Source organism: Tenrec ecaudatus, chromosome X (genome assembly GCF_050624435.1).
Source record: "Tenrec ecaudatus isolate mTenEca1 chromosome X, mTenEca1.hap1, whole genome shotgun sequence".
Taxonomy (NCBI): domain Eukaryota; kingdom Metazoa; phylum Chordata; class Mammalia; order Afrosoricida; family Tenrecidae; genus Tenrec; species Tenrec ecaudatus.
The window spans coordinates 159,315,015-159,323,437 of NC_134548.1; the positions used below are offsets into that span (position 1 = coordinate 159,315,015).

The 8,423-nt window shown below is 37.1% G+C and overlaps 1 pseudogene; it reads left to right on the forward strand.

Annotated features, from left to right (window-relative positions):
• Positions 1-7,158: 7,158 nt before the first annotated feature.
• LOC142433825 (eukaryotic translation initiation factor 1A, X-chromosomal-like) lies at positions 7,159-7,755 on the forward strand (annotated as a pseudogene).
• Positions 7,756-8,423: the final 668 nt, after the last annotated feature.

Below are 8,423 nucleotides of genomic sequence, written 5' to 3' on the forward strand. Positions count from 1 at the left end.
ACACTTTGGTTAATTCTCCGGAGCTTAACACATGGTGCTACCAGAGTGTCTTACTAAACAGACTATACATCTGAAAATAGGGGTATATTCTTCTGGTTCCCTGAAGAGTAGATCTCTTTCTGCAACTAGCAGCAGTAGAAATGAGGTTAGAGAGATGCCAAGTGTGAGGAGGAAGGAGCCTCCATCCAGGGAATATAGCTAAGTTCTAGAAGTGGAGAACATTTCCTGGCCACCAGCCAGTAAATAACCGGGCGCTTCAGTTTTGTGTCTACCAGGAACTTTATTTTTCCAACAGCCATGATGAGTTTGGAAGCACCTTCTTCCTCTGAGCCTACCGCAATTAATGCAAATCTGCTGATACCTACAGTTTAGCTCACTGAGCTCCAGGTCAAACTTCTGACTCACAAAACCCTGGAAAATAAATGAGTGTTGTTTGAAACCATTAAGTTTATGGTAAATTTTCATGGCAGCAATAGAAAACAAATAACTAAGAGGATTACTTTTCATTTGATCACAAATTTGTTAAATGACCTTGAGCAAAGTAATTCTCCTGCCTGATCTCAATTTTTTCACCAAAGAGTAACAAATGGACTGGGCTCTTCAGGCTTACCCCTAAAGGGAAAAAGGGAAGTTTCATAGATATGCCTTTATTTTTTAAAATATATCAAGCAGCATATCAGAAATCTTGTTTGCTCCTCCCACTTTGTCAAACATTTTTGCACAAAACCAAAACTGGTATGCGATCTAAAGTCAGCAAAATCTCAAAGGTAGTTCACTGTTGCACTTGTTCAGGTTTTCTATTGACATGCTGGCAAGCATAGGATGAATAATAAATTACACATCTAGAACTCACAAATCATTATTTCTTTTGTATCATTTCTTTTCCCCACATTTATTTCAGAAAAGAATTTTAAATGATTCTATCATGTAGTTATCACACAATTGACATTCTATTAATAGTATTGGTGAAATGACAAGGATTTTCAATTTTTGGTCCTTGTATCTTTATAATTTTTAAAATTCATTTCAATTTGTAGAAATCACATTGTGAGAGCACCTAAAAGTATGAGTAAAATTCTTGAAGCAACACTCAGCTTTGGAAACGTGTCATTCATTTTACCTATGATGCCTTCAATATCAATGATATACCACAGAATGAACAATTATTATAACAGAAAAATATAAGATGTTTACCTTTCTTCATATGAAGTCCTCTCACTTATCTGGAACTTTTACCAACTGAAAGCCATATGTAGATTCAATTACTGTCTCTCAAATGACTTCAAATTTTTCAATGCTGGCCTATTTTAAGATAAATTAAAAATAAGCAGTACATGTCTCAATTGCTTCAGTTTTCCCTTCAGGTGAAATTTGCATTTAATATAAAATGAATGAAATTTAGATTTTCAAAAATTAACATGAATATTATTCTCACCTGAAATTCTTCAGTCATAGAAATGTTGTCATTTCTGTGCTTTCATTGTCTTTTCTTATTTTATTATATCGCAATGTCTTTCGGGAGCGGAGCTTATATTGATTTCCTTTTTATTGTGAATTGGAGGGAGAATTACAAGGCAGATTAATTTTCCACTCAGTGACTCATATACATAGCTTCATCTCATCGATTGCAATCCCCACAATGTACCATCTCTATTCCCAACTTCTTCTTTGTGTTTGCCATTGTCATTCTTCCCCCTCCTTTCCTATGGTATCCTAGCTGTGAGTTGGGACAGATGATGCGCTTTTGATCTCAAATGGTTAATGATGTGCTTACCTCCCTGGTGCTATTGTGCAACTTCTGTCATATAGGCAGTCAGCCCTTTTCCATTTCTAAAGAAATATTTTAAATAATTTAATTAGGGGCTCATACAATTCTTATTACAATCCATAGATATATCCTTTGTGTCAAGCACATTTGTTGCCATCATCATTCTCAAAATATTTGATTTCTACTTGAGCCCTTGGTATCAGCTCCTTATTTTCCCCATTCCCTTCCTGCTTCCCCCTCTCTCACAAACCCTTGATAATTTATAAGTTATTATTATTTTGTCATATCTTACACTGTCCAACATCTCCCTTCACCCACTTTTCTGTTGTCCATCCCCCAGAGAGGAGGCTATATGTAGATCCTTGTAATCGGTTCCCCCTTTCTACCCTCCCTTCCCTCCACTCTCCCGGTATCGCCATTCTCACTACTGGTCCTGAAGGGATCATCTTTCCTGGATTCCCTGTGTTTCCAGTTCCTATCTGTACCAGTGTACATCCTCTGGTCTCACCGGATTTGTAAAGTGGAATCGGGATCATGATAGTGGCGGGGGGAGGCATTTTTGCAACAGTTTAAAATAAATCTGATCTTAAGTTATTGCAAAAAAAGACCATATTTTCAAAGAACAAAATTTTTAAATATATGTGTGTTATACAGAGCCCACGAAACTTGTGGCCTTTAGACACAAATTCTGTCTTGCACACATGGAAGTATTTGCCAGAGTTGTTAGAACCCTTCACATAGACTTAAACTCAACAAGCACTTGAATTTAAATTAAACTGATTAATTCTTTCAATTTTACAAATTTATAGGTCTTCTTATGAACACAAAACTATTTTAATATAGTAAAGCAGTCAGTACATATCAATCTGGTGGCCAATGTAAATAATCAGGATCACATTTCACACATTTTCCATTATTGGAAAAATGTCCCTCCACTTCCAAGTATATTAATGTGTATGTATACCATTGGAAGGCACGGAGATATAAGAATGGATGCTTGCCACTTTTGAAAAATGGTATTTCATCACGAAAAAAATATTACAATTGGGTAATTTGAAAGGACGGATATCAGCACTTCATTAATTTGCTTTTTCTTACCTAAGCATTTTCAAAACTCTAACTTTCCTATGATCTGACGCAGGATCTGTCATCCCCGCTGTCAGTGGCAATATCAATAAAATTCCATGGCATTGATGCATAGTGGCATTTTATTATTTGAACAAGAAATGTGAAGAATCATTTCCTTCGGGTCAGAATCTATTAATAGCTCCCAACCAAGTGTATGTATTGCAACACTCTGGGAAAATTATGGTCTTGTGCCTAAACTGTATTTTAAGAATGCTGTAGGAAATAAATTCTTAAACATGTCCATACAACTGGAATATATAGAAGAGCATGATAAATGGAATTCCAATGAAGTTGTCAATTATTTAATTTTATCTAAGTCAACAATTAAAGTTCATAGAAGTAGTCACTGATAAATCAAAGAACCTAGTACATTAGGAAAATCTGCTGCTGAAGATTTCTCAAAAGTTTTAAGGAGAAAAGGTGTCAATTTGAGGACTAAGGTAGACCTGACCCAAGCCAAGGTAATTTCACTCACCTCATAAGCATCTGAAAGCTGGACAATGAGAAAGAAAACAAAGTCTGGAAATTGATTGTGGTGGTGGTTGCCCAACTCTTATGAATGCTATTTCATGATTAAAGTGTATGACATGTGCATTGTGTGTTAGTGAAACTGTTAAAAATAAATTAATTCAAACTATGTACATAGATTCCACTGTCAATAGATATAAATGTATTTACATATATTTATTTATAAAGTATTAGAGTAGCATACGGCCACTGGGCCTCCACTGAAGTACTCCCTCAATAAAAGAACACTTTGTTCTACTAACCCAGCACTCTGTGCTGACAAGATCTCTGAAGACAAAATGGGTGCATAAGCAAATGTGGTGATGAAAGCTGATGATGCCTGGCTATCAAAAGATATAGCATCTGGGGTCTTAAGAGCTTGAACATAAACAAGTGGTTATCTAGCTGAGAAGCAACAAAGCCCACATAGAAGAAGCACACCAGCCCGTGTGATCATCATGAGGTGTCAATGGGATCAGGTGTCAGGAATCAAAGACCCCAAACAAAACCAAAAATATCATACAGATGTGAATGAAAGGGAGGGTAGACTAGAGACCCAAGGTCCATCAGTAGTCAATTGGACATCCTCTGTCAGAAGGGCCACAAGGAAGAGATGAGACAGTCAGGGTACAGTATAGAACCGAAGAAACACCCAACTTTACTATAAGTTTTTAATGCTTTCTCCCACCCCAATGTCATGTCCCAAATCTATCTTACACATCTGGCTAGACCAGAACATGTACACTGGTACAGAAAATAGCTTGCAGCACAGAGAATGCAGGACAGATAACCCTCTCAGGATCAATAAGGGGAGTAGCAAAACTAGGAGGGTAAGAGAAGGGGGAGTAGTAAGGGGGATCTGATCACAATGACTGTCTTATTCCACTCTCCCAAGGATACAGACAGCAGAAAAGTGGGTAAAGGGAGACAGTGGTTGGTGTAAGGCATGAAATATATATATAAATTATCAAGGGTTCATGGAGAGGGAGCAGAGAAAATAAGAGCAGATACCAAGGGCACAAGTAGAAAGAAAATGTTTTGAAAAAAGATGCTGGAAAGATATGTACAGATAAGCCTGACAATGGATATATGTATGGATTGTGATAAGAGCTGTAAGAACCCCCAACAAAATAAAATTTTAAAATATAAATGAATTAAAATAAATACATAGAAAATTTTACAAAAACAACATGAATGAAGGCAACAGGGGTAAGATTTCAGTTTGCTAATGTGTTCCTATATTTTTAAAATAATTTTTTAAGGATTAAAGGAGAAGTGAAATTATGAACTTTCCACTTTTTCATTCTTTCATCTGGCTGTGTGCTTCATTTCATCTGAGAAAATGGGTGTCAATGAAATGTGATAGTTAAATTTCTTAATAAATGGATGGCAGTAGATTTCAGCAAAACACAAAATAGAGTGAAATCATATAATAGTTTTAAATGCTGAAACCTGCTTGGATAAAATAAAGTTAGACTTGAGATTTTAAAAATAGAATTTCAAATAAATTTGACAGCTGCTTCATTACTGGGTTTGATACATTGTAATAATGCATTGTAAAATAATAATCTCTTTTTCAGTAAAAAATGGTTCCTACAATTTTATAATTTAGGTAATGAGATCCTCATACAAAATCTAAAATTTTATATCATTATTTCCCCATTTTTGCAGTGACTTTCATGTAAAATATTAAGAAAATATGTAACTAAAACATTAGAAAAAGAAGAAGGCAATTTAAGTGTGATGAATAACCAAATTATATAATAGCTGTGGTGGGAAAATCCTGACTTCCCAGTTCTCATTCTAATGTGAGCTCATTTATTGACTCACAGAGGTTTTATAAGGTAAAAGACAATTAGTCTGCATAGTTATAAAAATGAAATTTAACCTCAGACTCAAGTGAATTTTTAAAGGAACAATATCAGCAGCATGGACTGGTGATTGGATGGAAAGTATCAGAGTAAATGCATAAGCTTTTAAAACTGAAGCAGCAAGTCCTTGTGCCAGAATCAAAGCAGGTTCAATATAGGACATCATTTCAGAGATCAACATTTAATAAACCAGTATGGGAAAGCAATATGTAAAAAATCAGTAAGCTCCAGTAGCAAAGGGGTGATACAACATGGATTGGAAACTGGGTCAAAGGGACACCTGTGCCAACTGAAAGACTTTTCCATGGCCAAGGCTGGAACAACGTAAGGGAATAAAGAAAGTGGTATTGTATTAAATCCCAAGTGGGAAACAAATATCCGTGGGTTCTTACTAATGTAAAGGCACAGCTGAATAAAAAAAAGTAAGGGAGAAAAAGAAAAAAAAATCATCTGCAGAGGAATTCCAAATATTCTCTGTAGACACTCCAGTTTTAAGGAGGTGGAGCATTGTGTTAGGCCAGGTTGACTAGGGAAACAAATTCAGTGACGTCCGAGTATATGTGTAAGAAAGAGCTTTATATAAAGAGGTCATTATATATCAAGAAAACATCCCAGGCCAGTTCAACTCAAATCCATATGTCCAATACTAGTCCATAACTCTGATACTAGTCCAAAAGTCCCTCTTAAGACTCATGAAGCCACACACAATGATGCAGAATGTAGGGCCATCACTGGCTGGTGGGTGCAAACTCACGGGAATCTATTGAGGGTGGCTCTGTCAGTTCTCCTAGTGACTCCATAGCAGGAAGGTGATGGCAGAGAGAGAAGGGAAGGTTCCCAGAGACTTCCTGATGAGGAGATCATGTGCAAAATGACTCACCATCAGGCCAGGGCCTGATTGACAAGCTATGCTCTGCCCCTCCACGTTTATATATCAAGTTGGCCTAAATTTATGTAACTACCACAAACATAAACTCCCTGTCCCTAAGTGTGACCTGTCCATAGTGACTTCCTACTAATAGAGCACAGAATGGAAAGAGGGAGAGACATAGTAAACATAACCATAATCACGGTAAAAATCAGCAGTAGTAAGTCATCTTGATATCTTGTGCCCTTGATAAGGTACATGACGAATTATATCCTATTGCTGTGGTCTTCCTCCCTGAGACCTATAACTCCTGTTTTATCATAAGAAAATAAAAAGAAAGCAAAAGAACAGACAAAACACAATAGAGGGAAAGATTTTAATGTACTTAACCAGTTCTACTCAATAGCTACCAAGATCATCAAAAACAGAGAGAACCTGAAAAATTAGTGCAGCCAAAAAGAACCTTTAGAGATATGAGTAGTAAATGCAATGTGATATCCTGCATTGGATCCTAGGCCAGAATAAATATATATACTTTTTGAGACAAGAGAGGAAGTCTGGGTAAGATCTGTACTTTAGTTAATATATCAGTATAAGATACACAACACACACACAAGTTGAGGAGCTCTGGTGGCTTAGAGGGTCATGCATTGAGCTGTTAACCATAAAATCAGAGGTTCAAATCCTCCAACTCTCCACAGGAGAATGATGAGACTGTCAACTCCTATAAAGATTTAAAGTCTTGGAAACCCAATAGGGCAGGCCTAACTGCCCTACAGGGTCACTATGAGGTGTGATCAACTAAATGGCAGTGAGTTTGAGTTTGTATAAGTTCATTAGATATAACAAAGGTACTATATAATAAAAGATAATAATAGGAGGAAACTCGGTGTGGGGCACATGGGAGCTTTCTGTACTAGTTTTCTACAACTCTAAAACTGCTTTACAAGAAAAAGTTTGCTGAGGGAAAAATACATATATTGTTCCAGCAGTGATCTAAGCTCCAGTTTCTGGCCATGGTTCTGGTCATCTGCCACAGACTCAACTCTCAAAATGTATCAGAAAGAAAGAAGAGGATGCCACTCAATCCTCAGTGCCTGCTGCATCCTGAGCACTCCCCTTTCATTAGCCTTCGCTACCCTCAAAGGAATTGCTGCTGCCACTGTTGCCCAAAAGAGAGTCGGAAATGCCACAAGGCTGCAGTCCTGACTAAGAATAAATGTAAAGGAGATAAAAGGAGACATAGAGGCAAGAATGAGAATGAGTCTGATAAAAAAGAGAATATGCGCCAGTCATCAAAATGCTGGGAAGTGGACGATTAGAAGCCATGTGTTTTGATGGTGTAAAGAGATTGTGTCACATCAGGGGAAAATTGAGGAAGAAGGTTGGGATAAGTACCTCAGACATCATATTGGTTGGTCTAGGAGACTATCAGGATAACAAAGCGGAGGTCATTTTGAAAGACAATGCAGATGAAGCTGGAAGTCTGAAGGCCTATGATGAGCTTCCAGAGCACGCTAAAATCAATGAAAGGGATACCTTTGGCCCTGGAGATAATGATAAAATTCTTTGACAACCTAGGAGATGATGAGGAGGATATTGATGATATCTAAGTTGAACTCAATGCTTTACATTCCATTAGACCTGAGAGTTGTCCTACAATTCGGATTTGGGGCTCCATCAGCATGAGTACTATTTATTCTAAAAGGTTGATTTGTTTCTGTTTTTGCTTTTAATTAATAAATCTTTTTATTGGGGCTCATACAACTCTTATCACAATCCATACATACATCAGTTGAGTAAAGCACCCTTATACATTCGTTGCACTCGTCATTCTCAAAATTCACCTTCCACTTGGGTTCCTGGAATCAGCTCGGTTTCCTTTTTCCCCTCTCCCTCCCTCCCCGCTCTCCCATTCCCCCTGGTCCCTTAATAGCTTATAAATAATTAAGGGATTGATGTTTCCTTTATATTGAAGATAAGACACCTGTGTCCATGGAAAGAATTCACCAAGAGAGTAATAAGAGAGTCCATGGACTGGGAAAACATATTTAGCAATGATACATCAGACAAAGGCCTTGTTACTAAAGTCTACAATAGTTGGCAAGCTTTCAATAATAGAAAAACTAATTACCCACTAAGGAGGTGGGCAGAGGACCTGAACAGAAGTTTCACAGTCTGAAATCTGAGTGGCCAATAAATATATGAGAAAATGTTCCTGATCACTAGTCATAAGAGAAATGCAAATCAAAACAACTAGGAGATATCATCTAACACCCTC